We start from the raw sequence: 19,515 nt of genomic DNA on the forward strand, positions 1-19,515 counted from the left end.
CGATTTCAAGCGAGCTGACTTTAACAAAATGGGAGAATACCTGAGGAAGGAGCTGATGGGCTGGGAGGACATACGAGAAGTGGAAGGACAGTGGTCCAGGCTAAAAGAAGTAATAAACAGGGCCACAGACCTTTATGTAAGGAGAGTAAATAAAAGCAGGAGAAAAAGGAAACCGATATGGTTCTCAAAGCAAGTGGCTGAGAAAATAAAGATTAAAGAGTTAGCGTTCCAGAAATATAGAAAATCTCAAGAGGAGGAACACGGGGAGGAATACCGGATGAAACTGAAAGAAGCCAAGAGAGAGGTACGTCTGGCGAAGGCGCAAGCGGAAGAACAAATGGCTAGAAATGTAAGGAGGGGAGACAAAAACTTCTTCAGGTATATTAGTGAAAGGAGAAAGACTATAAAGGGAATTGTGAGACTAAAAGATACAACAAAACGCTATGTAGAAAATGATGAAGAAAAAGCCAATTTGCTAAATAGATACTTTTGTTCTGTTTTCACTGAAGAAAACCCTGGGGAAGGACCGAGAGAGACTGGCAAAAGTACACCTGAAAATGAGGTGGATAGAGCGCCGTTCACGGAAGAGAGTGTGTATCAACAACTTGGAAAGCTAAAGGTGGACAAAGCCATGGGGCCGGACGGGATCCACCCCAGAATACTGAGGGAGCTCAGAGAGGTTCTGGCGGGTCCTCTTAAAGACTTGTTTAATAAATCCTTGGAGACGGGAGAGGTTCCGAGGGATTGGAGAACGGCGGAGGTGGTCCCTCTTCACAAAAGTGGGGATAGGGAAGAAGCTGGAAACTACAGGCCAGTAAGCCTCACTTCGGTTATTGGAAAAGTAATGGAAGCCATGCTGAAGGAAAGGATAGTGAATTTCCTGGAAGCCAATAAGTTGCAAGATCCGAGACAACATGGTTTCACCAAAGGGAAATCGTGCCAAACGAATCTCATTGAATTCTTTGACTGGGTGACAGGAGAATTAAATCAAGGACGTGCTATGGACGTCATCTACTTAGATTTCAGCAAGGCGTTCAACACGGTTCCCCACAGGAGGCTCTTAAATAAACTAGACGGCCTGAAAATAGGACCCGAAGTGGTGAACTGGATTAGGAACTGGTTGACGGACAGACGCCAGAGGGTGGTGGTGAATGGAGTTCGCTCGGAGGAAGGAAAGGTGAGTAGTGGAGTGCCTCAGGGATCGGTGCTAGGGCCGATTCTGTTCAATATATTTGTGAGTGACATTGCCGAAGGGTTACAAGGTAAAGTTTGCCTTTTTGCAGATGACACCAAGATTTCCAACAGAGTGGACACCCCGGAGGGTGTGGAAAACATGAAAAAAGATCTGAAGAAGCTAGAAGAATGGTCTAACGTTTGGCAATTAAAATTCAATGCGAAGAAATGCAAAGTGATGCACTTGGGGAGTAGAAATCCAAGGGAGACGTATGTGTTAGGCGGGGAGAGTCTGATAGGCACGGACGGGGAGAGGGATCTTGGGGTGATAGTATCTGAGGACCTGAAGGCGACGAAACAGTGCGACAAGGCGGTGGCAGTAGCTAGAAGATTGCTAGGCTGTATAGAGAGAGGAGTGACCAGCAGAAGAAAGGAGGTTTTAATGCCCCTGTATAAGACGTTGGTGAGGCCCCACCTGGAGTATTGTGTTCAGTTTTGGAGGCCGTATCTTGCGAAGGATGTTAAAAAAATGGAAGCGGTGCAAAGAAAAGCTACGAGGATGGTATGGGATTTACGTTCCAAGACGTATGAAGAGAGGCTTGCTGACCTGAACATGTACACCCTGGAGGAAAGGAGGAACAGGGGTGATATGATACAGACGTTCAAATATTTGAAAGGTATTAATAAGTACATAAGTACATAAGTAGTGCCATACTGGGAAAGACCAAAGGTCCATCTAGCCCAGCATCCTGTCACCGACAGTGGCCAATCCAGGTCAAGGGCACCTGGCACACTCCCCAAACGTAAAAACATTCCAGACAAGTTATACCTAAAAATGCGGAATTTTTCCAAGTCCATTTAATAGCGGTCTATGGACTTGTCCTTTAGGAATCTATCTAACCCCTTTTTAAACTCCGTCAAGCTAACCGCCCGTACCACGTTCTCCGGCAACGAATTCCAGAGTCTAATTACACGTTGGGTGAAGAAAAATTTTCTCCGATTCGTTTTAAATTTACCACACTGTAGCTTCAACTCATGCCCTCTAGTCCTAGTATTTTTGGATAGCGTGAACAGTCGCTTCACATCCACCCGATCCATTCCACTCATTATTTTATACACTTCTATCATATCTCCCCTCAGCCGTCTCTTCTCCAAGCTGAAAAGCCCTAGCCTTCTCAGCCTCTCTTCGTAGGAAAGTCGTCCCATCCCCACTATCATTTTCGTCGCCCTTCGCTGTACCTTTTCCAATTCTACTATATCTTTTTTGAGATACGGAGACCAGTACTGAACACAATACTCCAGGTGCGGTCGCACCATGGAGCGATACAACGGCATTATAACATCCGCACACCTGGACTCCATACCCTTCCTAATAACACCCAACATTCTATTCGCTTTCCTAGCCGCAGCAGCACACTGAGCAGAAGGTTTCAGCGTATCATCGATGACGACACCCAGATCCCTTTCTTGATCCGTAACTCCTAACGCGGAACCTTGCAAGACGTAGCTATAATTCGGGTTCCTCTTACCCACATGCATCACTTTGCACTTGTCAACATTGAACTTCATCTGCCACTTGCACGCCCATTCTCCCAGTCTCGCAAGGTCCTCCTGTAATCGTTCACATTCCTCCTGCGACTTGACGACCCTGAATAATTTTGTGTCATCGGCGAATTTAATTACCTCACTAGTTATTCCCATCTCTAGGTCATTTATAAATACATTAAAAAGCAACGGACCCAGCACAGACCCCTGCGGGACCCCACTAACTACCCTCCTCCACTGAGAATACTGGCCACGCAATCCTACTCTCTGCTTCCTATCTTTCAACCAGTTCTTAATCCATAATAATACCCTACCTCCGATTCCATGACTCTGCAATTTCTTCAGGAGTCTTTCGTACGGCACTTTGTCAAACGCCTTCTGAAAATCCAGATATACAATATCAACCGGCTCCCCATTGTCCACATGTTTGCTTACCCCCTCAAAAAAATGCATTAGATTGGTGAGGCAAGACTTCCCTTCACTAAATCCATGCTGACTTTGTCTCATCAGTCCATTTTTTGTATATGCTCTGCAATTTTATTCTTAATAATAGCCTCCACCATCTTGCCCGGCACCGACGTCAGACTCACCGGTCTATAATTTCCCGGATCTCCTCTGGAACCCTTCTTAAAAATCGGAGTAACATTGGCTACCCTCCAGTCTTCCGGTACTACACTCGATTTTAGGGACAGATTGCATATTTCTAACAGTAGCTCCGCAAGTTCATTTTTTAGTTCTATTAATACTCTGGGATGAATACCATCAGGTCCCGGTGATTTACTACTCTTCGGCTTGCTGAACTGACCCATTACATCCTCCAAGGTTACAGAGAATTTGTTTAGTTTCTCCGACTCCCCCGCTTCAAATATTCTTTCCGGCACCGGTGTCCCCCCCAAATCCTCCTCGGTGAAGACCGAAGCAAAGAATTCATTTAATTTCTCCACTACGGCTTTGTCCTCCTTGATCGCCCCTTTAACACCATTTTCGTCCAGCGGCCCAACCGACTCTTTGGCCGGTTTCCTGCTTTTAATGTATCTAAAAAAATTTTTACTATGTATTTTTGCTTCCAACGCTAATTTCTTCTCAAAGTCCTTTTTTGCCCTCCTTATCTCCGCTTTGCATTTGGCTTGGCATTCCTTATGATCTATCCTGTTACTTTCAGTTGGTTCTCTTCTCCACTTTCTGAAGGATTGTTTTTTGGCTCTAATGATTTCCTTTATCTTACTGTTTAGCCACGCCGGCTGCCGTTTAGTCTTTTTTCCCTTTTTTCTAATACGTGGAATATATTTGTCCTGAACCTCCAGGATGGTGTTTTTAAACAGCATCCACGCCTGATGCAAGTTTTTTACTCTGCGAGCTGCTCCTTTCAGTCTTTTTTTCACCATTTTTCTCATTTTGTCGTAATCACCTTTTCTATAGTTAAACGCTAGCGTACTTGATTTCCTAGTTTCACTTCCTTCAATGCCAATATCAAACCGATCATATTATGATCACTGTTATCAAGCGGCCCTCGTATCGTTACCCCCTGCACTAGATCATGAGCACCACTAAGGACTAAGTCTAGTATTTTTCCTTCTCTTGTCGGCTCCTGAACTAGCTGTTCCATGAAGCTGTCCTTGATTTCATCAAGAAATCCTATGTCCCTTGCGTGTACAGATGTTACATTAACCCAGTCTATATGCAGGTAATTGAAATCCCCCATTATTATTGTGTTGCCCAGTTTGTTTGCGTCCCTGATTTCCTTTAACATTTCCGCATCCGTCTGTTCGTCCTGGCCAGGCGGACGGTAGTACACTCCTATCACTATCCTTTTCCCCTTTGCACATGGAATTTCAATCCACAGTGATTCCAAGGAGTGTTTTGTTTCCTGCAGAATTTTCAATCTATTTGATTCAAGGCTCTCGTTAATATACAATGCTACCCCTCCACCAATCCGATTCACCCTATCACTACGATATAATTTGTACCCCGGTATGACAGTGTCCCACTGGTTATCCTCCTTCCACCAGGTCTCAGAGATGCCTATTATATCTAATTTTTCATTTAGTGCAATATATTCCAACTCCCCCATCTTATTTCTTAGGCTCCTGGCATTCGCATATAGACATTTCAAACTATGTTTGTTGTTCCTAAGTACATCATGCTTAGTACTTGACAGTATTAATTGGCAATCTTTTGTCTGATTTTTGTTATTTAAAGATACCCGATCTACTACAATCTCTTTTGCAACCTCACTATCAGGATACTCTATCTTCCCTGTTATGGTGATATCTTTGAAAGATACCTTATCCCGAACCATGCTCTTTTGAGCGACTGTCGGCCTTCCCCCCATTTCTAGTTTAAAAGCTGCTCTATCTCCTTCTTAAACGCCGATGCCAGCAGCCTGGTCCCACTCTGGTTAAGATGGAGCCCATCCTTTCGGAATAGGCTCCCCCTTCCCCAGAATGTTGCCCAGTTCCTATCAAATCTAAAGCCCTCCTCCCTGCACCATCGTCTCATCCACGCATTGAGACTCTGGAGCTCTGCCTGTCTCTTGGGCCCTGCGCGTGGCACAGGTAGCATTTCAGAAAATGCTACCCTGGAGGATCTGGATTTCAGCTTTCTACCTAAGAGCCTAAATTTTGCTTCCAGAACCTCTCTCCCACATTTTCCTATGTCATTAGTACCCACATGTACCAAGACAGCCGTCTCCTCCCCAGCACTATATAAAATCCTATCTAGGTGACGCGTGAGGTCCGCCACCTTCGCACCAGGCAGGCAAGTCACCAGGCGGTAGAACGAGAGGACATGAAATGAGATTGAAGGGGGGCAGACTCAGGAAAGATGTCAGGAAGTATTTTTTCACGGAGAGGGTGGTGGACGCTTGGAATGCCCTCCCGCGGGAGGTGGTGGAGATGAAAACGGTAATGGAGTTCAAACATGCGTGGGATATGCATAGAGGAATCCTGTGCAGAAGGAATGGATCCTCAGAAGCTTAGCTGAAATTGGGTGGCGGAGCAGTTGGGGGGAAGAGGGGGTGGTGGTTGGGAGGCGAGGATAGGGGAGGGCAGACTTATACGGTCTGTAACAGAGCCGGTGATGGGAGGCGGGACTGGTGGTTGGGAGGCGGGAAATACTGCTGGGCAGACTTATATGGTCTGTGCCCTGAAAAGGACAGGTACAAATTCAAGGTAAGGTATACACATATGAGTTTGTCATGGGCAGACTGGATGGACCATGCAGGTCTTTTTCTGCCGTCATCTACTATGTTACTATGTTACTATGTTACTATGTAACAAGCCCTTATCCAATCCCACTTCATAAATACTTTGTTCCTGAACAGTGCGGTACCTAAAACTATCCCCGACTGTATCTTTGTCAATCACTCCCAGACCTTTGCCAGATTTTTCTTCTGTGAATACAGTGGTGAGCAGTTAGCACACATCACCCAAATCCAAGAAACTGATGAGGAAATCGCCCAGCTTAAGAAACAGGCAGCCCTAGAAAGCCAAGTTCCCTTTATAGTGCTGCTGAGAAAAGATGGCTCCAAAGGAACTACAGCTCACTGTCATGTCTGTGGTCGTGACCCCTCTCAGACTTACCTTATTTCTGGGGGTCAGCTTCTGAGCTGGTTTCTGTCTGTCCTTTCTGAGTTAGTTCTGTCTCTGTGTGCTGACTGCTTCCAGCGTGGCTCCAATTACTCCACTATACTGCACCTGTGTGTGTTGCCTGACTTAGCTCTGTCTCCGTGTGCTGGCTGCTTCCAGCATGGCTCTGATTGCTCCACTGTGCTGCACCTGTGTATGTTAAGCCTCTCTATGCTTCAGTATGTTTTCTGTCTGCTTCCTGGTTTGTGCTCCCCTCGCCCTCTGGTGACCAGAACCGGTGGCTGCCATAGACTGTCTTGCTGTCCCTAACCGTTCCAGGCTTCAGCCCAGTCCGGTCTGGATCTTCCAGGCTGCCAGACTTGTCTTTCTTGTTTGTGCCTGAACAGCACCCGTAGTTGCCTTGAGATTGCTGCAGTGAGCCTCAGGTGCTGGTGGGCTTTATTAATCACCTAGAAACTTCTGTGTTTGCCTTTGCATCACCTAAGGTCCCTGGTATGCTGGTGTGCTCTGTGCACTTCTGCCTAGCCCAGTTTATAGTCTGTATTCTTGCCTGATTCTAGTCTTTGCGTAGCTTCTTGTACTGTATTGCTTGTTTCCCAGTCTTGTTTCTTGTTTGTATGTCTTTGTCTAGTTATAGGTTGTCTGTGTTTCATGTTCAGTGGCTGCCTGGCAGCTTTCAGCTCTGTCTCTTGTCTACCAGTGTTTGTTCCCTGTTTCAGTGGCTGCTTGCAGCTTTTAGTTCTGTCTCTTGTCTACCAGTGTTTGTTCACTGTTTCAGTGGCTGCTTGCAGCTTTTAGTTCTGTCTCTTGTCTACCAGTGTTTGTTCACTGTTTCAGTGGCTGCTTGCAGCTTTCAGTTCTGTCCCTTGTCTGTCTGAGAGTCCTAGTCTAGTATTCTGCCTAGCCTCCCTGTGTGTTCTAGTCACTGTATCCTGCTGGTATCCAGTTCCGGCCCTGTCCGGTAAGTCCTGCCAACCACCTGCACTCAGGGGCTCAACTCCTGAGGACCGGTGGTCAAGTGCAGGTGAAGTCTAGCTGGCCCTGTCAAAGTTCTGCCTTATCCCTGTGTGGGAGCGGCAGTGGCCCAAGGGCTCACAAACCTAGTCCCTGCCTGAAAAACGTGACACTCACATAAGGCAGGAGGGTGAAGCTCCACCCAGCGCATTCCAGGATGCTCTGGACAAGGCAGAGTGCCACCATTTTGGAGGTAGCACTCCCTCCTCTTCCAGCGCTACCTCCAAAATGGTGGCACTCTGCCTTGTCCAGTGCATCCTGGAATGCGCTGGGCGGAGCTTCACTATCATTTAAGAGTTTTTCTTCATATATGATAGGGAAGCCCCGCCCAGGGCATCCATAAGAACATAATGGATGAACTGGGCAGGGCGCCGCCATTTTGGAGGTGGCGTTGGAGTGCTACTCCCTTCTTGGAGGTACAGGAGGGGGAGACGAGGCCACTAGACCACCAGGGCAGATGGGGGCTTGGGTTCGTAGCCCACTGGGTCACCAGGGATTCTTCTGAGGTGTCGGGGGTGGGTTAGAGATTCGCCAGATCGCCACCCCACCCCATGTTTGTGTCGGAGGGTTGGTTGGACGTCCGCTTGGCCTCCAGTACCCCCCCCCCCCCCATGTCGGTGTTCAGAGGAAAGTGTGGGGGCACTAGGCCACAGCAATTGGGGGGTTTAGGGGGTGACTGATAGTGACAGCCAAGGCTACCTAGCATGGATTGGGGAGGGCCCTATGATCAGAGCGCGCCCTCTCACTATGGGTGCTGTTTAAACGTGGACGCTAGTGGCCACATTTACTTTTGATCATCACGGGCCTGGTGACCTAAAGCCAGCATGAAACTGCTTAACTGTATTATGTACCTAGAGGTGAAGACACACTATGTGACGTAGCAGCGTTCAGGAAGGTTCTAGTACTTCAAAAGGGACAAAACAGAACTATTGTGAAAATGCTAGATATCTTGTTTGAGATTTGTTCTGTTGTAAGACTTGTGCATGGAAGGAAAAGGACTCTGTCTTATGTTTGTTTGGAGCAAAATTAAGAAAATGAAAGCACTATTCTTTTTTCCAAAGACTATGGGGCCCTTTCACTAAGGTACAGTAAGCTCAACATGAGCATACCATAAAGGCTACTACAGCGAGACACATTGAAGGATCCCCGCAATAGTTTCCCCACTCAGCGAATGCTAATCCCACACAGGGAAATATTTTTTATTTTCCAGAACGGGAAGCGTGCCCACAGTAGGAGAGTAGGTGTGCCTGCGCTAATCAGGTTGCGCAGGCACATTACCATGCACTACCCAATTAGCGCAGAAGCCTTTACTACATCCTAAATAGGTGGCAGTAAGGGCTCCCATAGTAATGGCCATGAGCTAATGGGGCAGTTAGTGAGTGACCATTACAAAAAAAAAAAAAAAAAGTATAGCAAGGCGGCTATTTTACTGCTGCACTAAAAGTGGCCACAGTGCATGTAAAACCCACATGCCATCAGCACTAGCAATTTTTTAGTGCTGCTTGGTAAAAGGACCCTTATGTGTTTTTGCGCTAAAGTCATACCAGTTGTGAGTATTCTTATAGTGTGGGAGGGGCCTTATTGCAAAAAATAAAAAAATAAAAAAAAACAGTTCAAGAACAACTGGCTACATCTTACTATATGAAGGTGGATTATCCAAAAGTACAGAAGTTGACCTGGAGGAGGTGCTCTGTAAACAGAAGCAATTGTTGAGCAATTCTGCTTTCCCCTCAGTATCTCTGGAATCTGTTAATTTCACCTCTGGCCTTCTTCCTTTCACTGTACCTATAGAGAAATAATTTGTATTGTATTTAACACCCCAAACACACACACACACACACATCATTTTCAAATGTTAGTACTATGGTTCTACTGTACAGTATATATAGACATATGTATATAGATGTAGATATATACACATATAGATATATATATTTCTGATACTGTATTATGCTGATCCTATTACTAAGATTTAATTTGCCTGTCTCCAAAGTTACCTCATTATGCTTACATTTGGCACGTTATTAACACAATGCAAGCTGTTTATTTTCATGAAGCTAACCTGTTGTACACTATAAAGATACCAACCACCTTATAATTCAAAGAGAAAAACGCCTAGATTTCGACCCAAATCTGGAGATAGACGTTTATCTCACAAAAACGAATAAATCGGTATAATGGAAAGCCGATTTTGGACGTTTTCAACTGCACTCCATCGCGGAAGCGTACAAAGTTGGCGGGGGCGTGTCGGAGGCGTGGCGAAGGTGGAACTGGGGCGTGGTTATCGGCCGAGGAGAGATGGGCGCCTTTCACCGATAATGGAAAAAAAGTATGCGTTTGTAGCTAGAATTTAGGGCACTTTTCCTGGACCCTGTTTTTTCACGAATAAGGCTCCAAAAAGTGCCCTAAATGACCAGATTACCACCAGAGGGAATCGGGGATGACCTCCCCTGAGTCCCCCAGTGGTCACTAACCCCCTCCCACCACAAAACATGATGTTTCACAACTTTTTATTTTCACCCTCAAATGTCATACCCACCTCCCTGGCAGCAGTATGCAGGTCCCTGGAGCAGTTGTTAGGGGGTGCAGTGGACTTCAGGAAGGTGGTCCCAGGCCAATCCCCCCCTACCTGTTACAATTGTGCTGTTTAATGCTTAGTTGTCCAACCCCCCCCCCCCAAACCCACTGTACCCACATGTAGGTGCCCCCCTTCACCCCTTAGGGCTATAGTAATGATGTAGACTTGTGGGCAGTGGGTTTTGAGGGGGATTTGGGGGGCTCAACACACAAGGGAAGGGTGCTATGCACCTGGGAGCTCTTTTACCTTTTTTTTTGTTTTTGTAAAAGTGCCCCCTAGGGTGCCCGGTTGGTGTCCTGGCATGTGAGGGGGACCAGTGCACTACGAATCCTGGCCCCTCCCACGAACAAATGCCTTGGATTTATTCGTTTTTGAGCTTGGCACTTTCATTTTCCATTATCACTGAAAAACAAAAATGCCCAGCTCACAAATTGTCGAATAAAACATGGACGTCTATTTTTTTCGAAAATACGGTTCGGTCCGCCCCTTCATGGACCCGTTCTCGGAGATAAACGCCCATGGAGATAGACGTTTTCGTTCAATTATGCCCCTCCACGTCACACACATGGGAAAATTAGGTTCTTACCTTGATAATTTTCTTTCCTTTAGTCACAGTAGATGAATCCATTAACTGATGGGTTGTATCCGCTTACCAGCAGGTGGAGATAGAGAACACTGAAAGCACATGGTGTTCCTGGACGCCCAGCCCCTCTGCCTTCAGTATATGAAATTTCCAAAGCAGAGTGAATAAGAAAGGCAAAATAACATAAACTTTCCTCACAGAGAACAAACGCCCCTGAACCGAAGCAATAACCAAACAAAGGAGGGACGTTATCAACCTCTCGCAATAAAAACAGCATGTGGTAACTCTGATAGCTTGTCTTCACGTACTCCTGATGTCTGTATGCAACATCTGTACAAAAACTAAAGTCAGACAGGGAGGGATCATGGATTCATCTGCTGTGACTAAAGGAAAGAAAATTATCAAGGTAAGAACCTAATTCTCCCTTCCTTGTCATCAACAGCAGATGAATCCATTAACTGATGGAATGTACCAAAGCACTCCTTAAGTAGGGTGGGAACAGGCAACTCCGCGAGAAAGCACTTGCGCTCCAAAATGCGCATCCTGCTGCGCTGCCACATCCAGCCTGTAATGCCGCACAAAAGAGAGCTGAGAAGCCCAGGTAGCCGCATGACAGATCTCTTGAAGAGAACATTGCCCTCATAGAGTAAACTTTAAACGCTTCAAGCGGCGACCGCCCTAAAAGCAGATAAGCAGAAAAAATAAGTTCCTTAAGCCAGTGGGCTACAGTGGCCTTAGACACCGGAAACCCCCGTCGGGGACCTACCAACAGAACAAATAAATGATCAGAATTCCTAAACTCATTGACATTTGCAGATACTGCCACAGAGCCCTGTGGACATCCAAAAGGCGCAATTGCCCAAAGGAGTCCGGAAACGCCTCCTTACAAAAGGAAGGAAGAAAAATGGGCTGGTTCAGGTGAAAAGCAAAAACCACCTTAGGCAGAAAGGAAGGCACCACATGAACAGTTACCTTGGATTCCGAAAACTGTAGAAAGGATCCTGACAGGAAAGAGCCCGAAGCTCGAACACTCTTCTTGCCAACGACATTGCCACTGTCGAGAGACACATCCTTCTCAGAAGCCCGTTTAAGAGGCTCAAACGGAGATCGCTGGAGCGCCTACAACACAAGCCCCACGTTCCAAGCCGGACAGGGCGACCGCAAAGGAGGACGGAGACGAAACGCCCCTCTGAGAAATCGGACAATATCCGGATGAGCAGCAAGGGACAATCCGGAGACTTTCCCCTGCCACTTGACCTCGAAGGGAATTGTAGGCCAGGCCCTTTTGTAGCCCGTCCTGCAAAAACTCCAGCAAAAGCGAGACTGTCGCCAGAGTCAGCAAGATAGACTTTGGAGCACACCATGCCTCAAAAGTGCGCCAGATCCGAGCATAAGTCGCAGAGGTAGACCGCGTGCGAGTCTGTATGAGCAATAACCTATTAGAATAGCCCTTGTCCCCCAATTGCGCCCTCTCAAGAGCCAGGCCATAAGACCAAAGCGGCAAGGATCTTCCATAGTCACCAGACCCTGAACTAACAAGTTCGGAACCCGAGGCAAAGGAAGAGGCGCGTCCACCAGCATCCGCCGGAGATCCGCATACCACGGACGCCTTGGCCAATCTGGGGCAATGAGAATCACCAATCCTCGGTGCAGGCAAATCCGAACTAGTACTCGCCCTATCAAGGGCCAAGGAGGGAACACATACAGGAGGCCCGAGGGCCAAGGTTGAGCCAGGGCATCCAACCCCACCGAGCAAGGATCTCTCCTTCTGCTCAAAAAGCGAGGGACTTTTGCGTTTACGCTTGACGCCTGAAGTCCCCCATTTGACACAAATCTGAAGAAAAACTTCTTCTGTCAGTTCCCATTCCGCCAGGTTGATCTGATGTCTGCTGAGGAAATCAGCTTGTACGTTGCTCTCACCGGCTATGTGAGCCACAGACAGCAGCTCTAGGTGGCGCTCGGCCGAGTCGCAGATCTGAGACGCCTCCGTAGCTAGGGCCCTGCACTGAGTGCTGCCCTGACGATTGATGTAGGCCACTGCTGTTGTGTTGTCCGACAGAACTCGGACAGAAAGACCCTTCAGCGTCCTGGCCAGAAGAGCCTGGAATATCGCTCTCAGTTCCAAGCGATTGATGGACCATCCCGCTTCCGCGGTGGGCCACAGACCCTGAACATAGCGTCCCCAGCAATGAGCTCCCCAGCCCAAAAGGCTGGCATCCGTTATCATCAGATACCAAAAAGGAACAGCAAGTGGCATCCCCTGCCGCAGCATGCTGTTGGAAAGCCACCAATCCATACTGCGCTGGGCCGCAGGAAGTCACCTTAGCCTGCGTTGGTGTTCCTGGGAAATTGGAGACCATTGCTGAAGTAGAGCAAGCTGCAGCGGTCTCATGTGAGCTCTCGCCCAGGGAACCACCTCTATGGTGGCTGTCATCGATCCCAGGAGCTGCACAAAGTCCCAAGCTCGAGGGCGAGGCATCTGAAGGAGCAGGCGGACCTGATTCTGAAGCTTGAGACGCCTGCTGTCGGGAAGAAAAACGAACCCCGAAGCCGTGTCGAACCCGGACCCCCAAATACTCGAGACTCTGAGAGGGGGTCAGGTGACTTTTGGGAATATTGACTACCCAGCCCAGAGTCTGAAGAACTGAAACAACTCTGGCTGTGGCAAGTCGGTTTTAGTCTGTCAAATCCGCTCTGATGAGCCAATCGTCGAGATAAGGGTGAACTCTGATACCCTCTTGCCTGAGAAAGGCAGCCACCACTACCATCACCTTGGAAAAAGTTTGAGGGGCAGTTGCCAGGCCAAAAGGCAAGGCACAAACCTGGAAATGTTGGCTCAATACAGCAAACCGAAGAAACCGCTGATGCGGCAGCCAGATGGGAATATGCAAATACGCTTCCTTGAGGTCCAGAGACGTGAGAAACTCTCCTGGCTGTACCACTGCAATGACGGAGCACAGGGTTTCCATATGGAAATGTTGCACTCCTAAGGCCTCGTTGACTCTGCGTAAGTTGAGGATAGGTCTGAACGACCCGCCTTTTCGAGGGCACCACAAAATAGATGGAGTAGCGACGCAGCCGTGTTCGGCGGGAGGAACCAGAACCACCGCTCCGAGCTTCAACAACACCTGCAAGGTCTCGTTTACCGCCGCCCGCTTGACGGCAGTGCCGCATCGGGACTCCAAAAAACGCGTCTCCCACCGGGGCAGCGAATTCTAGTCGGTAACCTTCTCTGATCAGGTCCAGAACCCACTGATCCGAAGTAATCTTGGTCCACTCCTCGAGAAAGAGGGAGAGACGACCCCCTACTGCGGGAACCGACGAGTGGACCGGCGCCCCATCATTGTTGAGGATGCCCCTGAACTCCTGGACGTTGCCCGGACAACGCAGCGCGTTTGTCCAAATGAAAGGAGTTCCTCTGCTGGAAACGGGTACGTTGACCAAACCCCACAGAGCGCCCCAGGCGATACCTGCGAGCTTCACAAAAACGTGGTCTGGAAGAGGAGGAAAAAGAAGGACTTTTGGAAGAAGGCCTCGGCCTATCCTCAGGCAACCGTTGCGACTTAGAGTCCCTTAGGTCCTTAACAATCTTCTCCAAATCCTCCCCAAATAAAATAAGGCCCCGAAAGGGTAACCTCACCAGCCTTTGTTTAGAGGCCATATCAGCCGCCCAATGCCGGAGCCAAAGAAGGCGGCGGGCAGCAACCGCCACCAACATCTGCTGAGCCGAAGCTCTGACCAGATCATAAAGGGCATCAGCCAAAAAAGACAGGGCAGACTCCATACGCGGGCCGACCTCAGCGAGGGAACCCACTCCATCGGCGGGCTGCTCAACTGCCTGCTGCAACCAGGAAAGGCAGGCCCGGGCTGCATACGAACTGCAAATAGCCGCCCGTAAGGACAGGCCCGAGATTTCAAAGGACCGCTTCAGCACAGATTCCAGCCGCCGGTCCTGCATATCTTTCAGAGTGACCCCTCCCTCCACGGGGAGAGTAGTCTTTTTAGTCACAGCCGTGACTAACACATCCCAAAGAGGGCCAACTGACTTTCACTCAGAGGATAAAGGTGACACATAGCCCTGGCCACCTTCAAGGGACCATCAGGGTCAGACCATTGAGCTGAAATAAGCTCTTGGATGAAAGCATGCACAGGAAAAGCCCGAGAAGGCTTCTTAGAACTAGCCATCCGAGGATTAATAGAACAGGCAGCGCCCTCGTCAGGATCTTCAATACAATGGGGCTGTAAGGCATCAGAAATAAGAGCTGGCAGCTCGTCACGGTGGAAAATCCGAACCGCTTTAGGGTCACCCAACTCCTGTGGCAAGCAGCCCTGGATCATCAGTCCTTGAGGGCCTGCCAGACCCCTAAGACTCTCCGAAACTAGACCACGGGGGAGACCAGGGTGAACAGTCCCCCTCAGACGGGGTATTCAGCCAAAAGCTCAGGGGAAGAAAAAGTCTCCAGCAGACGTTGGGCTATCAAGAACTGGAGGCAACCCAGTCCGAAAAGAACTGTCAGGAGCCTCAGGCAGTGCTCTTTTTAACATAAAAGCCTTATGCATCAGCAGCACAAATTCAGAGGAGAAAAACTCACTCTGTGCATCCGTCCCCACATTGGGGGAAGCGGAGGCAATAGCTCCTCTAGAAACCTCGAAACGAGGCGTCCCCATGCACTCAGACCCCTCCACAACCGCGAGGGTCGAGTCACGCGGCGTCTCCAAGATGGCACCCGCTGCCAACTCCGACAGGCGGGAAGAATCACCGCCCGCCATGCTCGTGCCAGCATTAGCATCAAGGCAGCATGTGCTGCAAAACCCCGCTGATGATCTACGTTTCCCAAGTATTATTCGGTATGTAATAATATTCGGTACGCGTGGGATAAACATAAAGGAATCCTGTTCAGAAGAAATGGATCCTCAGGAGCTTAGCCGAGATTGGGTGGCAGAGCTGGTGGTGGGAGGCGGGGATAGTGCTGGCCAGACTTTGACGGTCTGTGCCAGAGCCGGTGGTGGGAGGCGGGGATAGTGCTGGGCAGACTTATACAGTCTGTGCCAGAGCCAGTGGTGGTAGGGGGGCTGGTGGTTGGGAGGCGGGGATAGTGCCTCCCAACAGACTTATATGGTCTGTGCCCTGAAAATGACAGTTAACAAATCAAGGTAAGATATACACAAAAACTAGCACATATGAGTTTGTCTTGTTGGGCAGACTGGATGGACCATGCAGGTCTTTTTCTGCCGTCATCTACTATGTTACTATGGGGCTCATTTCCAAAGCACTTAGCCTTACAAAGTTCCATAGTAACCTATGGAACTTTGTAAGGCTAAGTGCTTTGAAAATACGCCTCTATGTTACTATGTATGTTACTATGTTCCCACAGTGGAAGAAGCACTTAACCCCCTCAGCAGCCATCAAATACAAAAAACAAAATGGCGCCTTCGCGCCAAAACTTATCCCGCACAAAGCGCTGTCAGCAGGAACCTCCCTGGAGCTGGGCACCACTCTCACCTAAGGAGACCGAGTCAAACGAGCTTCGGTCAAGCTGCATCGAACCAGGAGCTCTGGAGAAAGCCTCTCTTTTTTTTTTTTTTTACTGTGAGGAAAGTTAGAGGCAGGCAGCCACAGAGGAATTCCAGGAGGAGGGGGAATAGGGTAAGGCAGGGACAGGGAAAACCAAGGCAGTTAGCTTGGCAGAGTTTAAAAAGGGTTTGGACAGTTTCCTAAAGGACAAGTCCATAGACCGCTACTAAATGGACTTGGGAAAAATCCACAATTTCGGGAATAACATGTATAGAATGTCTGTGCGTTTGGGAAGCTTGCCAGGTGCCCTTGACCTGGATTGGCCACTGTCGGGGGGGCAGGATGCTGGGCTCGATGGGCCTTTGGTCTTTTCCCAGTATAGAATTACTTATATACTTTAAAGTGGGTACCACCAGCGACAACACCCCCCGCTCTACTGACAAAGCACAGGAGCCACTCCAGGCAGAAATCCAGGAGATGAGAAAGCGACGTCCACACCTGCTGGGAGATAGAGATATACTGAAGGCAGAGGGGGCTGGGCATCCAGGCACACCATATGCTTTCAGTGTTCTCTATCTTCACCAGCTGGTAGGCGAATAGTGGATTCATCTGCTGTTGATGACAAGGAAATGGCTGTACTCACGCTCTCACACTACAGAGTTGCCAGATGGTGAAAAATTTCCAGCCCAATATAAATATTAATAAGGTCAATATATTAATAAGGTAATCATCATCATCATCATCATAAACAGAATCAGCAGCAGCATAATCATAAACAGCATAATCATCAGAATCATAATCATAATTAGCACAATCAGCACCATCATCATAATTATAATTAGCACAAATTCATAATCCACTCATCCATCCAAAACAAAAGGCGCAAGTTCCCACCACAAACCATCTCTTTTGATCTAGGCACAGGGAAAAAAAAGATTTTACTTCTCCCAGGTTTCAACGTAAATTATGTTTAACTAGTATAAAAGGCCCGTTTCGGTAGGCAATGAAATGGGCGCTAGCAAGGTAATCCCCCCCCCCTGCAGCGTCCTTCCTGTCTCCCCTGCCCCCCCTGCAGCCACCCATCTGGTCTCAGGACCCCTCCCCACCAACCCTCCTCTGCCCCTGCAGCCACGCATGTGCAGCGGCCCTCCTCTCTCCCCTGCAGCTACCCATGTCCAGCGACCCTCCTCTCCCCTGCCCCCTGCAGCCACCCATGTCCAACGACCCTCCTCTCCTTTCCCCTTGCCCCCCTGTAGCCACCCATGTCCAGCGACCCACCTCTCTCCCCTGTAGCGTCCCTTCTGTCTCCCCTGCAGACACCCATCTGGTCTCAGGACCCCCTCCCCACCTCCCTCTTCCCTGCCCCCCCTGCAGTTATCCATGTCCAGCGACCCTCCTCTCCCCCTGCAGCCACCCATGTCCAGCGACCCTCCCCTCCCCCTGCCCCCCTCCAGCCACCCATGTCCAGCGACCCTCCCCTCCCCCCTCGGCGCATCACCCAAGCCCCTACCCCCCCCCCCTTCGGGCACATCAACCCCCTCACCACCCGCAGCCGCCAATACTAATGTTGTCCGGCCGCTGCTGCGTCTCCTGTTGAGCAGCAGTGGCCGGTACAAAAAGAAAAAAGCCCAAAAAAATTTTAAACCTGAAACACGGCTCCGTAGACAGCCATCTGGCATTGGCTGTCATCTCTGCAGCTGCTCCTCCTCGCCCCTCTGACGTCGCTGCGCTCCTCCGGGGTCTTCCTGCAGGGGCAGTGACGTGGAGGGGAGAGGAGGAGCGGCTGCAGTGACGACAGCCAATGCCAGATGGCTGTCTACGGAGCCGCGTTTCAGGTTAAAAATCTTTTTTTGGCTTTTTTCTTTTCGTACCGACCACTGCTGCTCCACAGGAGAAGTAGCAGCGGCCGGACAGCGTTAGTATTGACGGCTGCAGGTGGCGAGGGAGTTGATGTGCCCGAGAGGGGAGGGTAGGGGCTTTGGTGATGCACGGGGGGGGGGGGGAGGGAGGGTCTTGGGTGATGCGTCGAGGGGGGGGGGTAGGGGCTTGGGTGCTGCGCCGGGGCGGAGGGGCTTGGGGGTTGCACTGAGGGGGGGGCACTGAGAGCTGATTGGTAGGCAGGGGGAGGAGCCTGGCTCACGGTTTTGCAGGGCAGGGACTTGGGTGTTGCACCGAGGGGGGGGGGGCACTGACAGCTGTTTCCCAGGCAGGGGGAGGAGTAGGGAAACACGCTCCACCTGTTTCCCTACTCCTCTCCTTGCCTGGGAATCAGCTGTCAGTGACATCACTGATGTCAGTGCATTCTAAACTGCCTAGCAAACCACCTCCGAGGGAGCCATGGTACCAGGCACATTAGAATGTTGGAGATGAGAATTATTATATAGGATGTGGGATGTAAATGTTGTAAATAAATAGATGTAAACTCTAAATGTTCAGCACCTGATTCTCATAACATGATGTCTGTTTCAGTGGCTCTTTACCATGGGAAAAAAATCTCTTTAAGATACAACACATACTAGGTTGTCACTGTAACCAGCCCCTCCAAATGATACACTTACTACAATTTTACTCTACCTATGAAACGTTATTACAGCCGTATGCTGCACAAGTTGGCATGTTTGAAAATATAAGTGAGATTAAATAAAAATAATAAAGCACGACAACTTGCACTGGTTGCAACAGCTCATAATTCGGTCTGGCTCCATCCTCTTCTCTGATGGCCGCGGGTCCCCCTCTCTTGATGATCTGCTCTGACTCCGAGAGCAGATCAGGAGGAGACCCGCCACCAACACCGTCGAGCGATGAGTGTCTGTCTGTCTCCCGTCCCTTCCCCTCCTCCTTCTACCGCTTTAAGAAAAGCGCGGCCGGGAGGCACAGAGAACTAACTCCTCCTTGTCTGCGATAGGGCACATGTCCCTCAATCACCCCCTCCCCTTCCTCCCGATCAAACTCATACATGAGCCCACTAGCAATACCACAACTTTCCTTCTCCGGTGTCCCGTGACCGTCTCCTATGATACACTACTACTACTACACACATCACATTACCTCTTTCTCCCTCTTCATCCCGCCTTGCCGGAAACAGGAAGTTGGGTCAGAGGAGAGCTGAGCAGAGCTTCTGAAACAGTGGAGTCCGTTAGCAGCATTGATGCAGTTGGTGCTCCTGAACAGAGTCAGTGCAACCTGCCGCCCTGCCTTTGTTTAAATCTGTTTTATTTCGGCGGCAGCAGTGAAGGAAACTGGCTGGCTCAAGGAAGGACGTTTAACAAACAGGAGAAGTGAGCCTATCTAGTCCACTGTAAGCAAGGAAGTCAATTATGACAGTTTAAGTTTTCCCTTCCCAGCGCAGCTGTCATCCACGTTCACTGAAAACAAAGCAAGCAAACCTATGAGCTGCTGTGTCCGTCCAATCCATATTGTTGGTCCATCTGTAACAAGTCTAAAGCTATTTCAGTTGGATAGGCAGTGCCTTAAAAGGTGGAGGACAAAAGTTTTTTTTTTTTTACTTATTGGACAGCTT

At 49.1% G+C, this 19,515-nt stretch overlaps 1 protein-coding gene across 1 annotated transcript in view; it reads right to left on the reverse strand.

The window, feature by feature from the left end:
- Nucleotides 1–19,084, reverse strand: part of FKTN (fukutin) — a 317,697-nt gene extending 298,613 nt beyond the window's left edge. The window contains exons 1-2 of the mRNA XM_030194323.1: nt 19,044–19,084; nt 8,958–9,104 (exon numbers count right to left, since the gene is read on the reverse strand). The gene's annotated coding sequence lies outside the window, so the exon portion shown is untranslated. The remainder of the gene's footprint in view (nt 1–8,957; nt 9,105–19,043) is intronic.
- Nucleotides 19,085–19,515: the final 431 nt, after the last annotated feature.

Source organism: Microcaecilia unicolor, chromosome 2 (genome assembly GCF_901765095.1).
Source record: "Microcaecilia unicolor chromosome 2, aMicUni1.1, whole genome shotgun sequence".
Classification (NCBI taxonomy): Eukaryota; Metazoa; Chordata; class Amphibia; order Gymnophiona; family Siphonopidae; genus Microcaecilia; species Microcaecilia unicolor.